At 52.0% G+C, this 23,946-nt stretch overlaps 1 protein-coding gene across 1 annotated transcript in view; it reads right to left on the minus strand.

Annotated features, from left to right (window-relative positions):
* SH3BP4 (SH3 domain binding protein 4) overlaps positions 1-19,084 on the minus strand; it is a 94,791-nt gene extending 75,707 nt beyond the window's left edge. The window contains exon 1 of the mRNA XM_027117588.1: positions 18,681-19,084. The gene's annotated coding sequence lies outside the window, so the exon portion shown is untranslated. The remainder of the gene's footprint in view (positions 1-18,680) is intronic.
* Between the last annotated feature and the right edge of the window lie 4,862 nt (positions 19,085-23,946).

A 23,946-nucleotide genomic window follows, 5' to 3' on the forward strand; every position in this document is an offset into this window, starting at 1 on the left:
CCACACCTACCAAAGTGGACGCAGGAAAAAGACTTCGAGATTGGCTCGCACTCGTGTGGGCAGTGCGAGCTACAGCCCCCAAATTCAGGCTTCAGAAAAAGGAGGGGTCTCTGGGAAGCGTCCAGCCGAAGGGGCGAGGCAGCCTCCCTGTCCCAGAGGTTGTGTCACGTGCATTTCTTCTCCGGAAGCTGGAATCACTTTCAGCCTGGTGCCACCGCAGAACAGGCAGTGATGAGATAGCTCCTTGCCGGCTCCGTTTCGGAACAGAGCACTGAAACTACCAACCTGCAGCTCATCCTGCAGAGACGCGAAGGGAAGGTGCTTCTCCTGCCGGAGGACGCCTGCTACAATTCCACCTTAGGCAGCGAGGCTGGGAGGGAGATGTCCAAACTGGAATGCACAGGAGTGGGTGAGCTACTGCTTTCAATCAATGCAGGGGGTCGTGAAGAAGTGCTGACATCACCTCCTCAGACCACGGCACTCAACTCGTCCCAGGGACGGCTAAGGAGCCGCGTGGCATGGGTGACACTGGTGTGGCCAGAGAACGCTGTTCCGCACAGCTGCCGAGTGAAAAAAGGCTGCAAGAGTGAGCACGAGTGACCCCGCTCCTAACACCACATCCGTGTGACAGTGATGGGGTGACAGGAAGGCAGATGACTTTTCATTTCTCCTGCAGCCTGTATTTTCTAAATCTGTGATAAGCATGGATGACTTATAAAGAAACAGAGAAGACAACCGATGGCCCCTCTTTTAGAGGCACTGGGTGGCTTCAAGTTTTACATTTCACGTCTACAGGGTGACAGTCGTCACAACACACTTGAACTATATCGACTCTTTAAACAACCCGCAAAGGGGAACGTGGCTTTCTGGGATGAATGCGGGGAAGGGGGGGGTGGGAGCGGGGGTGTGCCCACTTTTCACAAGGAACTCCCCCTTCTAAATGGTCTACTCAGAAATAAGCTCCCCCAGCACATGTACGTGGGAGAATCCCTCAAACTCTGCATCAATCCACTTGAGTTTTCATTTTTACCACAAGTACCTATAAAGAAAAAGGCGCCTCAAAAACGCTGTAAAGAAAATCTAACTAAATACTGTTTAAAAAGGGCAGGCTAAGCCAATAAGCGTAGGAAAAGATGCTCAGTACACGAATCTTTAGAGAATGCAAATCAAAACCATGGGCTGTCACCTCACACCCCTTAGGCTGGCTATGGGCAAAAAACGGAAACTGACAAGTGTGGACGAGCATGGAGAAACTGGAACCCTTGTGCGGCGTTGGTGGGAATGTAAACTGGTACAACCGCCGTGGAAAATGGTATGGAGGATCCTCAGAAAGTTAAACATAAAACTATCCTATGATAAAGTAACCCCACCTCGGGGTATCTGTCCAAAGGAAGTGGAAGCAGCATCTCAAAGAGATATCCGCCCACCCACATTCACAGTAGCGTGATTCGCAATGGCCGAGAGGTACGAAACAACTGTCCAAGAACAGAGGGATGGATAAACACACTGTGGTCTCTCCATATAACAGAACAGCTTGCAGCCTTAAGAAGGAAGGCAGTTGTCACGTGCTACAACCTGGATGAACCTTGAGGACATTATAAGTGAAACAAACACCAGTCACAAAAAGACAAATACTATATGATTCCACTTACATGGGCTGTGTAAGAGTCAAATTCACAGAAACAGAAAGTAGAACGGTGGTTAGTTAGCAGGTGGTGCTAGGGGAGAGGGGGAAATGGGGAAAAGTTTAATGGGTAAGTTTCAGTTTTCCAAGACGAAAAAGTTTTAAAGACCTGTTGTACCACCATGTGAATACAATTTACACTACTCAACTGTACACTTTAAAGAACTGTTAAGATGGTAAATTTTTTACTAGGTTTTTTTTTTTTTAAACCACAATTCAAAATAAATAAAATTTTTAAAAAGAGAGGGAGGGGGCTTCCCTGGTGGCACAGTGGTTGAGAGTCCGCCTGCCGATGCAGGGGACACGGGTTCGTGCCCCGGTCCGGGAAGATCCCACATGCCGTGGAGCGGCTGGGCCCGTGAGCCATGGCCGCTGAGCCTGCGCGTCCGGAGCCTGTGCTCCGCAACGGGAGAGGCCACAACAGTGAGAGGCCCGCGTACCGCAAAAAAAAAAAAAAAAGCAAGATAAATGCGCTAATATCAATATGATTAAAACATGAATATAAATTTGGAAGATCAATCATTATAGCACTGGGGTTTAAAATAATAGATAAGCAGGGACTTGCCTGGTAGTGCAGTGGTCAAGGCTCTGCGCTCCCAACGCAGTGGGCCCAGGCTTCGATCCCTGGTCAGGGAACTAGATCCTGCATGCCGCAACTAAGAGTTTGCATGCCGCAACTAAGGAGCTGGCGAGCTGCAACTAAGACCCGGTGCAACCAAATAAGTAAGTAAATAATTAACTAATTAATTAATTAATTAAAAACAAAACAAAAGCCCACTTTGAAGAGGGCTTAAGGAACAGAAAAATAGAAAATGAAAAAGAGGGGAGTAGGAAACCTTTGCTTTTAAGGCTGGAGAATTTCCAGAGAATTTCTCTTTCAAAGAGTTGTGGGTGGGGCTTCCCTGGTGGCGCAGTGGTTGAGAGTCCGCCTGCCGATGCAGGGGACACGGGTTCGTGCCCCGATCCGGGAAGATCCCACGTGCCGCGGAGCGGCTGGGCCCGTGAGCCATGGCCGCTGAGCCTGCGCGTCCGGAGCCTGTGCTCCGCAACGGGAGAGGCCACAACAGTGAGAGGCCCACGTACCGCAAAAAAAAAAAAAGAAAAGAAAAGAGAGGGAGGTCCTATACAGTAGCCTATTTTGTTTTCTTCACGTAGTTTCTGGAATTTCAGTCTGGCAACGCCCCGCGGCAGCACACATGGAACTCCTTTCCACTGGGGCCTGGGGGCCCCACAAGACAGGTCCAAAGCAGTTTAAAAAAAAGTCTCCTTGCCAATCGCTTTACGAGGCAAAAAGTGATCCTGACCCCTAAAGCTAACAAACCAGAAAGGAAACTATACCTAAGCCCCGCTTGGGAATACAGACTCGGAAACCTGAGCGATACAGGTCGGCAGAAGAATCCACAACACAATGGAATTGGCCCGAGGAAGGTGGTTAAAAGCAGAGACACAGCCTGCTCCAGTGGGGACGAGTGACTCACTTTTCACTTGCCAGGTGTCGGTAATATTTGGAATTGTCACAAAAGCACTCTATTCTGACGATAAAACAATTTAATAAGCACCGTGACATTTTGAAAAACCATCATCTAAGGAATGATGCCATTCAAGACATGGGTTCCAATGGGGGTCACTCTAAGCTGGGCATAGAGTCACCTAGGATGCTTTTAAAACGAAGGACGCAAGGGGCCCAGCCCAAGGCCAACTGACTGTAAGGGAGGGACCTGAGCAACCCTCACAGGTGAGTGTGATGCTCGGAGCACGAGAGAAGCCCAGCTGAGGTACAGAGGTTCACCAAGATCCCCCTTAAGTTCAGGAGCAAAGGAAGGATGGCATGCAGGCCAGTCCTCAATACCAATGACTGCGACGGTTGTGACCAACGTAGCTGGAGCTAACACAGGAAGACATTAGGGGTTACAGTGAGTGAGAGAGAGAGAGAGAGAGAGAGAGAGAGAGAGAGAGAGAGAGGGAGTGTGTGTGTGTGTGTGTGTGTGTGTGTGTGTGTGTGTGTGTGTGTGACATTTAGCCTGAAGGCCTGAGGAGGAGGGTTCACACGCATCAGGTTTGGGACCACTGTGGCATCTCAGGGACCAGCGGGCAGCTGCAGAGATGGGCAGGCCAGACAGAAAGCTCGAAGGCCGGCCTTCCAGACCCAACGCCGTGCTGAAGAGCTCAGGCTTACTCTGTGAAACCAGGAAGGCCTCGGAGTGTGCAGGTCAGGAAGAAACACGATCAGCTTGTGTTCTCAGTTCTTGGCAAAGGGCAAAGGTCATGGCTGAACCATGTCCAGCACGCTGAAGCCGCCAGGCGTGTCTGCTGAGGGAACCAAGGAATGAGCAGCAAGGACGGGGTGGGGTGGGGGTCAGCCTCCCAGGCAAAGGCAGGTCACAGAGCCACGCCAGGCACAACTGAGGCCAGCACCCAGCGCCATGTGACCATGGGGTCCCACCGAAACCCTGTCCACGTGACAACACACAACCTCCCAGACGCACAGAAGGGACCGAGCGCTGGGGAGGGGGCCCCGAAAGTCTACAGGCCAGGCTCTGACTGCACCTCAGTCATCCCCAGATCCAAGTGTTACAGAAAATCAAAGCACACTCAAGACTGCAAACCCCAACTGATTAGAGAACCAGAGAACTCGGCAGCATCACCGATGCAACGTCACAGGAGGAAAACGGCGCCCGTGGACCCTGGGAAGAGGGGACCTGGGGGAGGAAGCCTGGCTGAAACGCTCACTTTGTCCGGGGAGCAGCAGACCCGAGTCCTGACATGGCTCTCAACACGCACCAAGCACTTACAGCAGGAATTTCTCCTTTTCAATGAATGCAACTAAGCCACGGGCCACGGGTCTGCCTTCCAAACCACAGTCAGCAAGAGGACACGAGAAGCAAGCCCTTCAAGGAACAGGGCAGCAATGGAACCGAGCGTACGAGTTAGTATACCAAACGTGAATCACCCAGGAAGGGGCTCTAACCCAGTGAGGAGAAGCATTTGTCTCTGCGTGAAACACACCTGAAAATGACCCAGAAGGGGTGACAGTAAAGCGGTATCAGAAAAGGTGAAATTCAGGCCACAAACACTGAATACACACACAAGAGCATTTTTTGATTGACAAAATGGTGAAGCGATCAAAAGATCCAATTATGCTGAAAGAACAACTAACACGTACGAAGGAGAAGCTGCTAGAGTTGATCCAGAGAACTTGACAAAACCGCAGTCACGTCGGGAAACAGGAGCCCGACCCTCGAATCTGACAGCGCAGCGGACAGAGCATCATCTGGTTACAACGTGAAACATAACATAATCAACGAGCATAATTTAAATGATCCACACCCACCTCCACGTCCTGGAGAAAATGCAAAAGGCCGTGCGAGTATCCAAGGAACATTCGCAAACACTCAGAAGCATTCTTGACACCCGAAAAACTCTCCAAATTAGAAAACTGTATGGGACAGCCCCTGGCCCCAGTGCAGTCAAACCAGAAGTTAACTAGAAAGTAAGAGGGAGGAAAAAGGGGAAAATAGACAAGGAAAAAAATTAAATACTTAAATAACTCTTGGGTTAAAGAGGATATTAAAATAGAAACGAGAGATGCCTTAGAAAACAACAAGGATGGCATTGGGGTCCACCTGGCGCCAGGCACTCAGGTGATTCTCCAGAGTACCATAGCACGGAAACACCGCCGTAAACCCACCCACCCCACGGCCCACCAACGGTTCTACTGATGTTGCTACTTCCAAATATCCCCCCATGAGTTCAAGCGGCCAAAGAGGCAAGATCTGGAACCTTTCATCAGTCATCACTGTGGTCACCAAGGTAACCGGGGTCCCAGATCCCTTGGTGGACCAAAGCCCACCTTTCATCCCGTCAGCCGTGGATGGATGGGTCCCAGAGGACCAGACGGCCACCCTCGCTTGACGGAGGGAAGTCCAGTGTGGCTCCTCCATGGCTGGCAGGCCGGAAAACCGGAGGCACCATGACGGTAAGCAGGGAGTTTCCCATACTGCACTAATTCTTAGTTGAACATGTCATGGCTAATCAGAAAAGCACCATAAAACAGAGTTACTTGAGTACCAGCTCTTTAGGTACAAAGATTTACCTCTAAAACATTTACCACGCAGAGTCATGAAGACACCTTGACCGAATGTCTGGCACAGGGCCTGATGGGCGCAGATCTTGATAAACGACAGCTTTGAAGGAGGCAGGAGAGGACTGGGCCACAGCAGGAGGGCTCACATGTGTGCCAAGTGTGACAGTGCAGTGGGGGGGTGGGGTGGATTGAGACCCCCCCCTTCCTGCCCAGCTCCCCTGCCGCCCCCCAGCATTAAGGTCTCTCCTGTGCTCAAGCCTTGGCTCCGGCTGGGGGTCGGGAATCGTCCCCGTCAGACGAGCCACCTGGCTGTTACCTGCCCATCCTCATCTCACCTGAGACCTCACGTTCCCTGACCCGTCCGCCTCCCGTCCCCGGCCTGGTTCCCATAAGCACCTTGTTGGCCCCAGGATTTCCCCGCCTGGGGGAGACCTGGCCCCCGGTGCGGGGCAGAACAGGTAAAAGTTGGTGGCTCAGACCCAAATCCTGGCTTCTTCACTCATGGGTCAGACAAGTCCCTTCCCCTTTGGCACCCTAGCTTCCCTGTGATCCAGACATGCTAAGTGTCCCTCCCATCATAGGATGGAAAGATGAATAGTTTAGAGGTAAAATGCTGAAGACGTTGGCTGGCATACGGCATATGCTACTGGTGTCCTAATTATTACCATCGTTATGAGCACAGCATAAAGGTGCTACGCAAGAACGCCAGACAAGGACCCAAAGGAGAGGGGATACGAAAACACAGTTTGTTAGCAAAGTGGGATTACATATCTTTGTACTCCTCCTATTATCAAGGGTAATGTCAGCTTCGTTAAGGAGAGCATGTATGCTTTCTCCACGGACAGGCAATGTGTACATTAGTTTGATACGGGCACCATTTGCCATCAATGAAAAGAACTATTTCCGAGGTTTCTGATCCTTGTAATTCAGAGGAAGATAAGAGAGTCAAGGCACAGGCATCCTCAAATGCAGGATGTGAGAAAGAGTCGATATAACATTAAAAACAAGATGCCGCTGTCTAAGACGGGCCCACAGGGGCGAGAAGTGGGAGGCGTGTGGCAGCGCTGATCTGACAGGTGCTCGTGAATGAATACCCTCCAGGGCAACGTCTGGTTCTGTGTCATTTTCAAAGCACTTAATCCTCCCACTCCAATAGTCCACGTATCCACAATGGGACGGCTGCACGTACGGCCTGGCATTCATGTTTTGGGTAAATAACCCCCTCAGCTAATATCCAGGCATAAAGACCACATAAAAGTTTACTCCCTGGTATATTCCGATACTTGCTGTGTCCATGGACACAATAACTATCCTCTTGGTTTCAGTTTCATCATCGGTTAAGATGTGAACAAGGCCACCTACCCCTCTGCGTTTTGGGAGGATCTCATGTGTAAGCGAGAGGACCTGGTATACTGACTGCCTGTAGGTCTTTTACAAATATTAGCCGTCATTTCTCCTTTTTCTCCCCAAAACATGTTAAATTTACAGTTTACTTTGTTTTGTTAAAGACAACGGAGGGGCTTGCGGTTGGGTGGGAGATGACAGCCCCAGACCTGCCCACCAATTTTCACACCCAAACCACTGTTATTTCTGTTCACTCCCTTCCAGCCCTGTGTGCAAGCTCTACAGAGCTGCCCGTCTGCAATTCCCAGCACTAAAACCTGAAGGCAAAGGACAACCGCAAACAACCTGACATATTCAAAGTCACACACGCTCAAGTTTTCCCCTTATGCCTAATTTACAGTCATCTGCTAAGCCGTAACGGCGTGTCCTGAATGCCTTGCTCACCTGTTACTCTCAGGCTGCCAACACCGGACCCCCAAGGGAATCACTGCTAGTCTTTCCATTTTCCTGCTCATCAAAATAACCCCGCTTCTTTCCAGAACAATAATGACCCTCAATTTAGCAAGCAGCCAACTTCTTGACAATTTCACTAATGACAGAAAAAGCGGTGTTTATGACATCATTTTCCAGCTTTCAGTTCTGTCCCTTTTAACCTTGATAAAGTCACGGTGTTACCCCGAGCAAGTTGAGGACAGCTGGTTGTCCGACTGGAGCAGAAGTTTTTCCCCAGAAGTAGACACAGGATTAGCCAGGTTAATGTGGGTTAAATACAGAAATCCTCCACAAGGCCAGCAAACTCTGCAGCGACCAACTCAAGTCGGGTAGAGAAGGGGGATGTCAGGAGGGGAATGACTGCCCGGCCTGGTGAGGTTTGCAACCTGACAAGGAAAACCAGGACTCGCCCTGCCTGTGCTCCCGAGCCGTGTCCTGGGGGGACAGCCACGCTCAGAGACCGCCAGGGACTCAACTGACCAGGGCAAGGTGCTCTCATCTGTCTCACTGGGTCCCTCTGATGTTATTTTATCTGGAAAATCTCCACACCTTCATCAGTACCTTTTCCTTTCTGGAATATAAGATGCTGGGACTCTTTTAACGACCCGACAGTTGGCTCAGTTTCTAAGTGTCATTTTGGGTAAGAAGCGTAACTCTTAAAACTGAACACGTTGGTCATTTAATCAATCGGATGATTCTGTGAGACTCTCACAGCAGGTCAGGAGGGAGAGGTGCCCCGTGTGGGTTGCAGAGTGGGGCGCTAGGAGCCCCAGGAGGGGAACCCAAGGCGGCTGTGGGGCATCAGGGCTGTGAGAGGAAGGCACGGTCATCAGCTCACCTCCCGGGCCCCTTGCAAGTCAGGCTCACACGTGTAATCGTCTTCCTGGTGGCCTGAGATAAAAGTTCAAAGCTGACTGAAGCCCAGAAGGACCTGCCTTCCAGCCACCTGCCCCCTGCCTCTCACATCCCCACCCGGTGCTCCCAGAAAGCCGGCACCCCTATCGGTTCCTGGCACTCACTCAACCACCCGCTGCCCCCAAGTCCCCTCTGTGGGCACCACCCAATTCCTTCCAGTCCCCCTACTTAGTAGGGCTTCTTTGGGGAGCCAGTCCCGAACCCCAGCACACCCGGGGAAACTTGACCTCCTCTCCTGAGGCACTGGTGGCCGACTCCCTGCACAGGGGCTGTCCCTGGTGGTCTCTCCATCCCCCCAGTCCCCCACAGCCCATCTGGCACACACTGGATTCAGAGTGAGGGAGGGAATGAATGAGTTCAAGTCAAACACGAGCTAACGGGGGGCGGGGGGGGGGCTAGGGCAACGTCCCAGAGAGTTACAAGAGGGCCTGGCTCTCAAGCCCCCCAAAACTCCATGAGGTGGACCTGGCACCCAGAGCAAACAGCCAGCACGAAAGGACAGCCTGAAAAGTGCCGCCTCATCTACCACCAGTGAACAATGACTCATGGATACCTCGGAGCCAGGACAGAGGAGACAGCCAGGCCCCCTGCAGAACCACACGCAGGACACAGGCCAACAAATATTCCGCCCATAACTCAGCTTCCCTCTCCTCCCAGAATGAAGAAGTCCTGTGACACCAGACCACAGCTAGAAATCAAAATTACGGCCTTACCATCAGCGGAAGGTATTAAGTACTTTCTCCTCTTACTGAACCCAAAGGTCTCAAAAAGCAAGTCTGGGCCGTCACCGTGTGCCAAATCAAACTGCAGCTCATCAAGGGACGCAGCTCCAGGAATCACTCAACGCCCACAGTGACAGGACCCTGGGGAGCTTGGAGTGCCAGTTCCTGAAGCTGAACGCGTGGAAATCGGACTCGTCCGCTTCTGGGAAGGAGTGAGCCCTGAAGACGCCCCCCAGAAACATCTCCTAGGTTTTAGGACACACGGTTTCCCCCATATGTTACTGTTTCTGAAAGTGGCATGTATGTGCTCTCCCTAAAATTGAGATGTGCACTTCCAACCCCTGCCCGCGAAGCTCACGATGCAGAGAACGTTAGCACTCTTGATGATCCGAAATCAGTTCCCCCCAAAGGAGTCCCAGCAAGGCTAAGACTGGTCTCAAAGTTCACCAAGTCTTCTTCAAAGTACTTAATACCTTCCACTGATGGAACTTTCCTTTGGACATGCTTTTCTGAGCAGCAATTATACGGTTCACTCAACCATTAATATAGTTACAAGTTCTTTATACATTTTAAGGATAAAAGAACAAAACTCATTGGAAGAAGCAGCTTGCATGTATTGAAAGATGTTCACTGCAGTGCTGTTTATAATTTCAAAGCCACTGGAAACTGTCCATGAATGCGGACTTGTGAAAGAGGGTGCATCCCCGAACAGATGTGATGCAAAGTACAGGATGCAAACCTGTACTTATTGATCTGGAGATATGTCAACAATTTTCAATAAAAAGCATAATGTTCATTCAACAATGAATGACTGATTGAAGGATTACTACACATCAGGTATCCAGTGAACTAAAAACAAGTTCCCACTCCACCGTCCTGTTTTGTTTGGAAGAGTCTAGATTTACATGTGAAAATACCTGAAAGACACAAAAATGCCCAGAGCAGTTACCATGAGTGGCAGAATTCCACTGATGAAACTTTTTTCTCCTTTTGCATTTTCTAAGGTTTCTAAGATGAACATACGATTACTTGAGTAACTGTGGGGGGGTGGCGGGGGGGACTTAAGCAGACAGGGTTTTTTTAAGAAAAGAATGAAAAATCACAGCAAACTCTTTCCCTCTTCCCATACAATTCATATATCTAGAAAGGACGTATGTTGAACACGAGATGCTTCACCTCCCTCCCCCACCCCCCAAGGTAGCTAGGGCAGGTAAGGCCTTCTTGCAAAGAGGCACAGAGGCCTCCAGCCACTGGCTGCTGGTCCCCCCAGCCTACCAGCCAGGGCCATTCTGGATCCCAGGTCTCGGACTGGGGTGTCACTTGCCGACTCCACCCCTCTCCTCACTTGTCACCTTCCAGTCCGTGAAAACTTATTTCAGCTATTTCTGTTCCCTGACGATGCGTTGGGTACAAAAAACAGTGTTTAGAAGCACACGACGGATGGTTAGTCACTTAATTCTTGAATCACCTATAATGAATTTCAGTTGTGCAAATCGTGTTGCTTCATATTTGATTGACGGAAAAGAAAGAGCCATGTACAGAAGACTCCAACATGGACCTGAAATGTGACCAAAATTTGAAACGTTGGTTTCCTAATCCAGCACCTAAAAGTGAGGTAGCCAAACGGCTGCTGACCGGCACAGAACCAGAATAGAGCTGTCCTCCTAGAAATGTCGGAAACGCTGACTTCCGAAGCCACAAGGGGGAAAAACCCACAACTTCTGCAAGAGGATATTTGGGACGGGATGATGGGGAGGAAACGTGAGACCAGACCACAGTAGGTGACTGCTTTTACACCATCACTACCGCCACCACAGGCCGCCCAGGGGCCCTGGATCACAGGCCCTGGCCCAGCCCTTCACATGCATTACTTATATGTGCTGTCAATACACCAGCTCCAACCATTACTCCCAGTTAAATTCAAACACGGACCTTTATTTTCTACTTCTGTAAGGGACATATACAAATATTTGACACCACTTGTCAAAACGACGATTCTCAGGGTAATTTTAAAACGCTTAAAGGTACCTGCATTTTTCAGATACTCCATTTACAGATGGTCCCTGACTTACATCTCTTGACTTTACGAGGGTGTGAAAGCACTATGCATTCAGTAGAAATAGTACTTCGAATTTTGAATTTTGCCCTTTTCTGGAAGCTAGCATATGTGGGTTTGGCGCTTTCCCATGATGCTGGGCAGGGCAGGGAGTGATCACCGGGGCCAGGAAGCGACACGCTTAAAATGATTCTGCACCCCCACAATCATTCTGTTTTTCACTTTCTGTACAATATTCAATCAATTACATGAGATATTCAAAACTCGATTACCAAACAGGTTTTGTGTTCGATGATTCTGCCCAACTGTCGGCTACTCTAAGCGTTTGGAGAACGTTTAAGTTAGAGAAGGCTAAACTATGATGTTGGGTAGTTTAGGTGTAATTAAATGCACTTTCAACTGACGATATTTTCAGCGTACGATGGATTTATCGGGACACGACCCCATCCTAAGTTGAGGAAGAGCTGTATTTCTCTGTATCCGAAAGCTATAAACATTAAAATCCTTCCCAAAAGGGCCACAGCATGAACGGGTAAACAAAGGCGGGAAGCTGGACTCAATGAAACGGTAAAGGGCAGAGCTGCAAGGGGGCCACTGGACAGCGTTTACAAGTCAGCTGATCATCGTTCACAGAAATTACTTCTATCCTTTAGCGTCAATTTTAGCTGTGAAGATGTCTAAGAAGGCTCTCGGCGCTGAGGCTGTCCGGTCCCTTGGTGGGGCACCACCCTCGGTCTTCATCCTGGCTGGTCCCTCTTCACTCACCGAATGTGCTGTCTGTGCAGCGAGGATGCAGAGATAAAGATGCAGCCCCATGCCTAGCAGAGCCCCGCCTAGGGGGACAACGGACAGGTGAGGAAGCAGCGGTCAGCTCCTGGCCTGGGCAGTCAGGAAAGCCTTCCTTGAGGAGCCTCAGGGAGCTGGGACTCAGGGGCAAATGAGGCCCCCAGCCAACCCCCAAAAAAGGCTGGTGAAAAGGCACGGGGGCGAGGGAGTCTTCTAACCAGTTGTTCCCAATGACAACCACTCACACCCACCTCTATCCCTGACAGTCCGCGGGGCCGCCCACACCCCCTCACTGGACCCTCCATCGCTCCGCGCTGGTCCTAACACCCCGTCAGCCCCCAGCCAGGCCTCCGCAGCCCGGAGCATCCCAGGGCCTCTGACTCAGCTCTAGGTCCTTCCTGCCTTGATATCCTCAAAAGACAGTCCTTTTTCTTTTATCACTAACTCAGTGGCCTATACCCCTTGTCCTTGGCTTTCTAGAAGCTTCCCCACTACCACAGTCACATGGCCCTAACAAGCCAAACCCAGTGGCCCCTAGACTTCCGGGTGTTAATTCTCTGATGATTTGTAACCAGAACTGTCCCGTTTGCACGGGGCTCCCTTCCCCCACACCCCAACCTTCTCCTCGGCTTCAGGGACACGCGGCACACATTCTCCCACCTCCAGCTGCTTCTCTCCCCCGCCCCCTTGGCCTTCCTGCCCCATCTTCATGGGGTGACTGAGAAGCGTGCTCCCAGGCCCACTCCACACTCAAGGGTGCAGCGAGCTCTTCCACGATCACGGGTTCGGCTCTAAGGAAGTGAGGCCCGAGCCAGCCCTCTCTCACACGGGTGACCCCTGACCAGCAGGGCGGACACTGCGTGTGTACAACCCAAGGGTGATGCCTCCTTAAGTCTGCACCTGCGGGCCTGGCTGGCCCCTTCCTGCTCACGAGCCTGGCTCCGAAGTTCAGTGACACTCCCCTTCCCACGCGCCTGCTGCCTCTCAAGGAAGTGCTTACATTTTAAATAATTGGACTGCCAATTATGACAGCGAGAAAGTAATCAGCTTACGTGAGCAACCAAGCTCAGACGCGTGAAGAGCCCTCAGCCATTGAGTTTCTCCCTTCTTCACTTGGACGGTCCTGGGAAGCTCCTCTAGGCGCCGGCTCTCTGCTGCGACATCCGAGGTCAACTCACCAAACCCACCCAAGGAGCCATCTCCCCAAGGAGCGATCTCTCACTTCATCCTGAACCCCCCCTTCCTCCGCAAAGACCCGTCTCCATTCCAGACCAGCAGAAGCAACCAAGGCAAAGCAATGTCGTCCGCCACCGCGGAGGGGCCGCCGGAGTCAGACTGGCGACTGGCAACTGGGAACATGTGGGCCCTTCCTCCACTCCGAGGCTTCTGCTGGAAAACCTTCCCTCACCCCACAGGGAAAACGTTCAACTCCTTGGCCTCAAATACAGGGTCTGCCATGCCTAATCTCAAACCACATCTCTAATTTTCTTCTTACACAAATTCCCTACATCCGTGGAGTTCAACCCTGGATACACACAGAATGCCGATTCCACTGGGCAGCTTTTAAAATACCCCAGGTGATTTTAATGTGGAGTCTGAGTTTTGAAGCACTCTACTCTTGCTGGCCAAACTAGGCACTCAATGACATCCAAATCCTCTCAGTACGTCTAGCTCCTGGGCAGCCATGGTCCAAGCAGAAGCCCAGGCAACCATTCCATCCATTCTACAAGGGGGGCTGAGCTGCTGAGCTCGGTGCGATGAAAGGCAAGCGGCAGCCCACTCTAACTGGCTACACAGATTGTCAAATACTTAGTAATATTGCCAGACCCGACTGGCAGCTTGAAATCAGCCATGGCGGGAGGATTTACACCAGGGCAGTTGACGGATGCTACCATCAAGGCGCTTTGTTCTTTTCCGGGGAGCAGGTTGCCCAGCACACTTCGGGCTCAGGGACCTGCAACATGGAAAAAGCCACGAAAGGGAACGTGTGAATTCCTTCCAGGCCTACAGAGCTTAGGAGGCTTCCCTGTTTCATAAGAACAGGGCAGGGTTTTCCTCAGCGAAGCAGACTGGGAGAACAGGGAAGGGGAGAGAGATGGGAGGGAGATTTAGTAAGAACACGGAACCACAAAAATCCTTTCTCGGAAAGGATTCTTTTCAATTTGTTCAGAAGAGTTGGGCTACCAGGCATCAGCTCTGAGAGTTCCCCGAAGACCTAGCTTTGATGGAGCAGGTAGGAATAATCTCATTAGTATATCCTTTATTTGATTGTAAAGTGGAAGGCAGACCCTTAGCTTACATTTACTCAACAGCCTTTCCATAACCTTAATCTTATTCTAGTAACCTCATCTGCCCAGAATACCCTCTTTTCATGGTACAAGGACAAACTTCAGAGCAGATTCTGTCTGAGTTGTCCCACCTCCAAAATCGCAATCTTCCAAATACATCAAACTTTACATTGCAGACCGGGTGCAAGGGCACGGCTCCTGGGGAGCAAAGGTGCAAACGGGTTACTTTCCATTTAGACGACGAAGATTCCTAGGGTTTTAAAGATTTCATCACCTTTTTTTGGTCATTGTGTAAGGGAGGCAGGCACTCTATCTCCATCCCTGTGTCTTCACGCTCCCGAAGTTGTGACCTGTTTCCTTCGTTCTGGCACACTGGGAGTTATGATGAAGAGCTCTGGGCCCAGGCAGGTGCAGAATCAAGTCAAGCACTTACTGGGACGATTAGATTGGAGCAACGACTTCAATTCTAGCTTCCCTGTAAAATGGAACCCCTAGCTGTTTTTGCAAGGATAAAAGTGTGCACACCGGGGCTTCCCTGGTGGCGCAGTGGTTGAGAGTCCGCCTGCCGATGCAGGGGACACGGGTTCGTGCCCCAGTCCGGGAAGATCCCACATGCCGCGGAGCGGCTGGGCCCGTGAACCATGGCCGCTGAGCCTGTGTGTCCGGAGCCTGTGCTCCGCAACAGGAGAAGCCACAACAGTGAAAGGCCCGCGTACCACAAAAAAAAAATTGTGCACACCAGACCTGGTCTATCACAAACCCTCAGCAAGCTATGCCCGTTAAAAAACACCCCGAATCTCGACTTAAATTAGTTGAACTCAGTACACCGTTCTATTCCCACAAGCCCACATTTTCTTACTGAAGGTTTGGGAAGCTACTTTCTACACCTGGTGGATGGGAAGCAGTGAGGCACAATAAGGAATTTCACCCTTCCTAGAAACACATCACACACCCTGTTTCTAAAATACCTTCGGCATTCTCTTGCCTTCTAAAGGCTGAACACCGCGACACCCTTTCCCCTGAGACGCTGATACTCATGGCATCAGACACGTGGTTCAGTAACACACGATGCCCTCGGGGCCCAGGGAGAAGCAAGCTCGGGCTCCCCGGAAGACCCTGAGTAAGTAGCTGGATGGTTCCCTTGTGTGTGAGGGCTGACTGAACTGTTTTTTTGTGACTCTCCAGGGTGTGATGGGAGAACATGGGACTTCTATTGTGCAAACAGCTGGGGAGGCGGGGGACCCAGCTCGCTGGAAGCCCAGTGCAACGCTGGATGGCCCCCGGGTTCCCCTCCGGGCCACGCAGTCACAGTGAAGTCTACTTAGCTGCACGGTGACCCTTCGTAGTTCCTGGTTATCAGGCAGTGACCTCAGGGCAAAGAAGTCCTAGTGTCCATCTCCAGGGCCTTAGGAAATATCCCAGGGGCCTGAATCCAGTTCTCAGAAGAAAAACTGCAACGTGGCCCAATTCGGGTGTCGAATTTGAAAATAACAAAGCTAAGGGAAACCCACGTGGATGGAGCAAGGCCCACTGGCTGAACAACGGCTTCTCCTCAGTTGAGTATCGGGCAGGCACATGGCTGGTTCCTCAAACACGGAGCCATGGAGGTTTGCCCCGAGCATGGGGTGAGGTCAGCCAGGGCCCAGCACAGCGGTTAACTCCTAACCTTGTTCGGGCCAAGGGCTCCCCTTAAGAAGCTGAGGGAAGCCAGCTGGCCTCCTCCCCAGGAAGAAGGAAGCGCACACACCCTCCCACACTTCACAGGCCTGAGTGCCAGGATTTAAACTCAAGAGTGGCCTCCCAGAACCCGGGGTGCAAACCCCATTGACGTTAGCAAGTCTTATCCTCACACTAGAACCATCAGAATAAGAAAAAGGTCTGTTGAAGCAGCCGACAGGAAAACAATTCCAGGCTGCTGGGTAACCAGAAATCCAGTTAGCAAACAGCAGCAGAGAAGAAAATCCAGGAAGACTCCCCCTTTCCCCCCTACGCGGAGAAAATTCGGGGCACAGTACTAAGAGCTGACGAGCCCCGGAAGGACTCTTATCAGCAACTTGCCCAGACCATTTTCTGGGTCCCCCCTGTGTCTGGGCTGTGGTCAGCTACTAGACATTGGGCAGAACAGAGTGCTGGTGGGAGCGACAAGAAAAAAAAAATGAAACTATCAAATGACAACTGGAGCCCTGGAGACCTGCTAAAGAAAGAGGAGCTTCCTTCACGGCGGCTTTGCAAGGGGAACAAAAGGCAACCTGTGTGGCACCTCCGGCTTTCGGTATCAGACGTTAACAAATGATACGAGTTTCTCCCAATTGTTTAAAAAGCCCCGTAAAGCACGATGCCAGAGGCTTGGGACAACAGGAAAAAAATTAAAGCTCACAGAAGCTTCTCAGGCACCGCAGATCTGAGCTAGTCATTGTTCATTTCGTAAACAAGGGAGCCATAAAATAAATGCCTAGGAAGCCAGGGCTGCTCACAGCCTGAGCCCTGCTCCCAGAACTAACTGTTCCCTCTCGGATCAGCAGGCCTCGTCATTCTGGATGGCCGGGCATCGGGCCTGTGACTCCTGGGGCCGTCTTAACGTCAAAACCCCCTTACAGATCTGCCCACGTGCAGAAAGCAGACAGGGAAGGTGGATTGGGGAGTTCTGTCTCCTTCCAAGCCCCCCATTTTCTGAGGGGCTTAGCCTGGGCCGACTGTACTGAGCAGGGAACCAGGAACCTTCTCCAGACCCCACCAGTCCCTCCTGGCGCCCGTTTCCTGGTCAGGATGGCGAAGTAGGAGATAGACTGTTTTATTTGATGACGAAAGCAAGGGACACCCCCAGCCCCGCAAAGTACAGCGGCTGTCCACCCAAGGGTGGTTACCCAGTAACTTTTATGGTGCTCTGAGCAGCGGACTGAGAATCATTACCTTCATTCTTTCAAGGCGAGGAACCAAAACCACAGCCAGTCCAGTCTGAGCCAGTGGTCTAGCCGACTGCTGGCTTCTCCACCTCCAGCCTACAGAAGGCATGGAGAACACCACACACTGGCAAGGGGACTCGGCCTGAGAAGGGAGCCTGGCCGATACACCCAAACTTTGGTGCTCGGAGACAAACCCATTTAGAAGGGTGGAAAGGGGAGAGTTGCACAAAGGGACTGCTTTCATTTAGTCAAGAGAGGCTCCACTGGTAAACGTATCGATTAGATCGGCAAGCCTGTGAAATGTGAATATCAAAGAGTGTAAATACTGAGGCCGGTAGGAACTGTGGGATCAATGATGGTTTGTTTTACTGTTTATACTTCTGATTTCTACCCAGAGAATATATTGCTTTTGTGATCGGAACAAAAGTTATGCGAACTTCTTACTACTGACAAAGCACACGGTACCGATCTGCTGCACTAACTTGGAAAGAATAAGCACGGATAAAATCCAGCCCGGCGTTCCCTTTTTAAATCTCATTGACCGGTGAGGCTCCACCGGCCTCTCCGTACTTAGGAAGCCCGGCCGCCGTCCCGCTGCGCCCCCCTGGCGGCACCGCCGGCCGCCCAACACCCCGGGGAAGGGCCAGCGCGGCCTGGTCCCACTGGCTGCACGACCGGCCCCGGGCTAGGAGTCGCCGCACTCCAAGGCAGGGATCCTACAGACCACCAATCCGCACCGCGGAGCGGGCTTCCCGGGAAACACCACTCAGCAACGTGCGTCTCTGCCGGCCGTCCCCACCCGCCCGCCGCCGGCGCTGTCACCTCGCGGCTGCTCGGTCCCCGGACGGCTAAGCCAGAAATCGGGGTTTTCATTTCCATCCTAAAATGAAAGGTCTCCGAAGAAGTTGAAATATGCATTGTCACCAAGTTTAACCCGGGACCGCGCGCCCTTCCCTCCTCCCCAGGGCCGCACCAGAGGAAGCCCCGGCCCCTCCAGCCCTCAGAGCGCCCAAGCCCCCCGAGCCGAGCGCCCCGAGGACGCGTCCGGTCGCCGAGGCGGGCCACCCTTCAGGGCCAGCCTCGGGAACTGCAAGGGCCGGGGGAGAGGGATCCCCCGGGCGTACGCGGGGGCCATGAGTGCCGCTCCGGGCCCGGAACCCCGGTTCGCCCGCCTGCGCCGGGGTGACTGGGTCCCCCAGGAGCACGAGGGGCGCGAGAGGCTTCCCGAAGCCGTCCGGCGCCAGCCGCGCCCGGGCACGCCGGAGCCCCGAACTCAGGCGGCAGGGGAACGAGCAGCGCCCACGAGGCGTGCAAACCCGCCGAGCCCCAGCAGGCGCCGCGGGAGAGAGGCTGGGAGCGGGGCTGGAGCGGCCCGCAGGGGACAGCCCGGGGTGCAGCCTGCCTACCTGGCTCGCATTGCGTCCCACGGGTTCCTGCGGCTCGCCTCGCGGTCTGAGAGCTCTCCCGGCCGGCGGCGCGCGCGGATCCGCAGGAACCACCGCGCGGCGGCGGTGGCGGCGAAGGGCCGGGACAGCCGAGAGTGCCCCGAGCGCTTGGCCCCCGCCTCCGCGGGCGGAGGGTGGTCCCCGCACCGGGGCGGGGCCGCGGGGGCGGGGGCGGGGCGCGGGAGACCAGGACCGGGGAGCCAGCTGCAGGGGTGGTCTCCCGACCCGGGCGGGGTCCAGGGGGCGGGGGTTCGGAGGCGGGGCCGCGGGCGAGGGGTGGTCCTGCGCCGGCGCTGGGCCTTGGGCGGCGGGGGCAGAGTCTGAGCCGAGCCCCCTGGGGAGACTGGGGTGAGAGGAAAACCTGGAGAAGGAGGTGACGGGTCCTAGCCTGGGCCTCCGGGAGGCAGGGGCGGAGTGTGGACTAGCAGGGGGAGGGGCAAGCTCAGAGGGGGCGGGGTCTAGAAGGCGGCCGAAAGGCGGGGCGGGGTGTGAATAATTAGTGGGCGAGGCTATAGTGGAGGGGCGGGGCCTATCTGAAGCTGCCGAGGGGAGGACGGGGGTGAGGGGTGGAAAAGCAGGGGGTGGGGCCGAGCCTTTGTCGCCTGGAGGCTGGGGGAGGGGCAAGCGGCGGCGGTCGGTAGGCGGGGGTGGGGTGTGGTCCGCGGGGGCGGGGCGAGGGCTGAGGGGCGTGGCCGAGCCGGGGCGCGCGGGGAGGCCGGGCGGGGGAGCGCGCGCAGGCTAGGTCTGGCGCCGCGTCTCCCCGAGCCCCGGCGGGGATCCGGCCTGGGCGTCTCCTCCTCTTCCTCCTTTAGGCGCCGGCAAGGGAGCGAGGTCCAGGCGGCCGGGCGCCCCCGGGATCGTGGTCCTTGATACCGAGCAAATCTAGAAGTGGCTGTTGCATATCGACATTTTGGCAGCGCTCATAAGCCCCTGGCATCTCCATCCTCCCACTCCTTCACTGGGAGCCCCAAGCGGAGACCCCTGGGTGAGGTTTGGATCCGCAAGCTGGCGTTGACCAGGCCGCGGACGGTGGCGCCTAATTCTCAAAATCCTTCTTACAATACACTTGTCTAGGACCGTGGAAAAAAAGCAGGTGCGAGACTGCGGACCAGCGCAAAGTTTAAGAAGTAAGAACTAGAAAAAGGCAGTCGCATCGAGAATTACAAAGAACTTCCTGCGAAGCAGATCGCAAATGGAATACATAGCGTCTAACCATTTACACTTTCAATGGCCGGTACACCGCTGGGTCACCAGCGCCTAGAACATGCCTGGCACGTAGCAGGTACTCAATAAATGCTCTGTGAATGAACGCACCACTTACTGTGTGGCAAGCACTTTCCATGGACTGGAACATTTAATCCTCAAGAAATCCCACACTTGGCTACCCTCCTTAGTCCATTTCACACATGAGTAGCCTGAACCTTGGAGAATTAATTTGACAGCAACAAACTGGTAGAACCAGAATTTGACCCGAGGCCACTCCAGAGGTTGGGCTCTAACCACTTCGGGGACCACCAACTACCCTACTGCAGGCCTGGAAGCCCCCTGCAACGCAGAAACCAGAGGGAAGCACAGGTCTTTAGCAGGAGAAACGCCAACATTTGTTGTTCCGTGGCCAGAACTAGACACTCCTTGAGTCATTCATCACCATTACCTAGCAAAGCCAAGAGTATTACTATTCCCATTTTGTAGGTGACTTTAGACCTATGTACTGTGTCATGATCCCTTGGGGCGTGAGTCTAAATTTAAACCCAGTATTTTCTGGATCCCAAGCCCTTGCAGCTCGTTGGTCTTGGAGACCTCCCTTTACCTCGGGGATCTGGTTTTCTACCACCTCAACTTGAAGTCCGTGTTGAATTTTCAGAAGGAGACACAGGAAGATAGAGACATGGATCTGGAAGGGTGGAGACTGGTGTTCTGATTTGGGTGTCATCTATGTGTTAGGACAATTGAATTTCTGAAAATGGATACCATTAGCCCTAAAATATATGTTGCAGATTTCAAAAGGAAGCAGTCACCCTGAAAGGACAGGTAGAAAAACCTCGGAGAGGAGAAGGGTGTCTAGGGTGTGTGAGGGCCCAGGGTGTCCTTAGTGGTATAAGAACACATTTGGAGCACTAACCTGGGAGCCAGACTGCTGGGCTTGAATCTCTGTGACTGAGGTTCCTAAATGAGACTGAAAATTCAGTGGAGCATGCAAAGCGCATAGCAGAGGGCCTGGAGCAGAGTAGCATTCGTTATGCTTTAGCTACTATCATTATTGCTTTTCCCAACGACTAATAGCCTTACTGTGTAAAAATGCCTGTAAAGCGCTGAACAAGACAGGCCAGTAGAGAATGGACAAAGGGTATGAAAAGACAATTCCCAGAAGCACACAAATGGCCCAACGCATGGAAAAGTTTGCAAGGGCAAAACACAAAAACAATCAAATAAGAAAGTCAAGGTCCAGTCTGGGAAAAGCTGAGTTCACTGATCAGTGAGGGAGGAAGAGGTGTTAAAATTCACAAAGAACAAATTGCGGTACAAATGCAGGGTACAGTGCAAATAAGCAAAGCACCTGCTCCATTCACCTTGAGGGACAAATAGCATGTCTCATGGTGTCCACACCTGTCCCAACCCAGCACTTGGTATTGTGGTGCCATGAGCATCTTCAAACCAGCCGACATCCTTCGAGAGGATGAATTTATAGAAGTCAGAATGTTTTGTTTGTTTTTGCTTTTTGCGGTACGCGGGCCTCTCACCGCTGTGGCTTCTCCCGTTGCGGAGCACAGGCTCCGGATGCGCAGGCTCAGCGGCCATGGCTCACTGGCCCAGCCGCTCCGCGGCATGTGGGATCCTCCCGGACCGGGGCACGAACCCGCGTCCCCTGCATCAGCAGACAGACTCTCAACCACTGCGCCACCAGGGAAGCCCTGGAAGTCAGAATGTTTAAAGAGAGTTGCGGAAAAGACGTGAACAGATTCTCTTGTACTCTCTTACTGCCGAAGATCTTGGATTTGAGGCAGGAATGAGCTGGAGAGACAGTGTCCCATGGCCAGGGGTAAGTTGTCTGTGGACTGTTCTGTCTTTGGTGTTCTGGAAGACAAGGAGGTCTCAAGATGCTGCTCCTGTTAACTTTATGCTTTCTCATCCTGCCAGTTTTTCCTACTTGCCCTTCCAAAGGCAAAAGAAAAGAAAAAAACATGAGCCATACTTAACATTCAGTGACTCAGTAAGCATTTCTAGTGGAGACATTCAGCAAAATCGATAACTTGGTTTTTTAAGTACAGAAATAATCCATGTTTGTTTCCAAGGATTCAAATGATTAGAGGAGTAGGGTAACAAGTAGGCATCGACCCCCAATTTCATACCCTTTCCCACAGTTAACAGAGTACTGTGTCCACCCAGAAACTTTTCTTAAGCATTTACATATATGTTAGCATGTGTGTATGTATATATGATACATGTGTGTGATGTGGGTGTGTGTACATATACATATAGGAATGTACATACACACAAATAAATAGAGTACTGAAATCCAGCTGCCTGGGGTCGAATGCCAGCCCCACCACTTAATGGCGGGGTGTTTTCTCATCTTGAGATGGGCACAATACTTGCAAGGATTAAATGAAATATTTTGTGAAGATTGCTCAGCGTAGAGCATACAGCATTTATAAATATAAGCTATTGTTATCATGTATACACACACACACTTACAAGTTATTCTTTCATTCCTGGTTTTTTATCAGCTGTACATAGACATACCTTTTTGCCAGCCACCTTAGTTCCCAAGGAGCCGACCTCATTACCCTGAGGGAAAAGTGTTGATGAGAGAGTCCAAGAAAGTGACCTTCAGACTTCACAAAATGACTTCACCTGCCAAATTTCTCCAGGAGTGTGGGCTCCTCTATTACAGCATGTACTCAGTGTATCGGAGAAAATGCCGTTTTAGGAAGTCTCCTGTGTGTAGGAAAGTGAAGTTAGAGGAGGCTGGCGTGGATTTGGGCCGTCAACATGGCAGCGCTTTTATTTAAGGCAGCGGTGGTGTGGCCAACCATCACCACCAAAGATTCATTCCTGGGGCTTCCCAAAGTACATACAGCACAGCCAGAAACAGCAGCTCAAACAAGAATAACTCCTAAGGGATATATACTGCCCTGAACTCTACCAAAGCTTGCTAACGTTGCAGCATTCTAGCCACCTGTAAAAATATTCTTCACATTAGGAAGTAACTACTCAGAAATCTCAGGTGGGCTCATGGTGAAAGTATCTTTCTATGTACAAGGACATTCTCACAAGGAAATCCAAAGAATAATGTTCTTTTGGTGAAGTGAAATCAGTAATGACCAAATGGCCACGTCATGGGGAAAAGAGAATAAAGATACAAAACACACCAGCTAAGGGAGAAAAGACGAGCGTGAGGCATAAGGTATTTTTCCAGTGGAATCTATATCATCAACGTGGCCGAATGGAATTTCAAGTTTGCTGTCTCTGACTCCGAATGTGAAGGGGGGCCCTTGGGAAAACCCTAGCCTGGCTGAGTACCCTCTGTGGATTTCAGTTGAGGGAGAAGATGCTCCCGGCATGAGCCACAAGCCTAAAGAGTGACAGTTGTGCACTTGAGAAATATTTATTGAACACCTGTGTGCTAGGCCCTGGGCTCAGCCCTGAGAATCGGAGGTTGGGCGAGACAGCAACAGCTCTGCTCTCTCGGTGCTGAGAGTCCAGTGGTGGTTTGAGACAGAAGGAGAGGGACATGCCTGTGGGTGGCACATGCTCTAAAGGACATCACTTGAGCCAAGAGATAATGAGACGCCTGACTTAGGTAGGACAGCTAGAGAGGGCCCTCAGGGGAGGGGACATCAGACCCAAAGTGAAAGAAATCAGGGAGGGGCACGCCAGGCAGAGAGAACAGCATATGCGAAGACTCTGAGGTGTCGATGGAAAAAAATGGCACAATCTAAAATTTGAGTGTTATGTTTTATTTGGCAGACATTCCGAGGACTTCAAGCCCAGGACACAGCATCTCAGATGACGCTAAGAAACTGTTCTGACGAGGCAAGGGCGGTGGAGAGAGCCAGGATATATAGGAGTTTTTGCAACAAAGACCAGGTAGTCGGAACATCAAAAGATTACTGTTAATAAAGGAAAACCAGGTATCTCGTCAAGGAGCGTAGCGCATTTTTACGGATGGGAAGGTGCAAGGGTCTGGGCGTACTGAAGTCATTCCTTTGATATGCACCTCAGC

Source organism: Aethalodelphis obliquidens, unplaced genomic scaffold (assembly GCF_003676395.1).
Source record: "Aethalodelphis obliquidens isolate GAN/ISIS:26980383/991018 unplaced genomic scaffold, ASM367639v1 scaffold2, whole genome shotgun sequence".
NCBI lineage: Eukaryota > Metazoa > Chordata > Mammalia > Artiodactyla > Delphinidae > Aethalodelphis > Aethalodelphis obliquidens.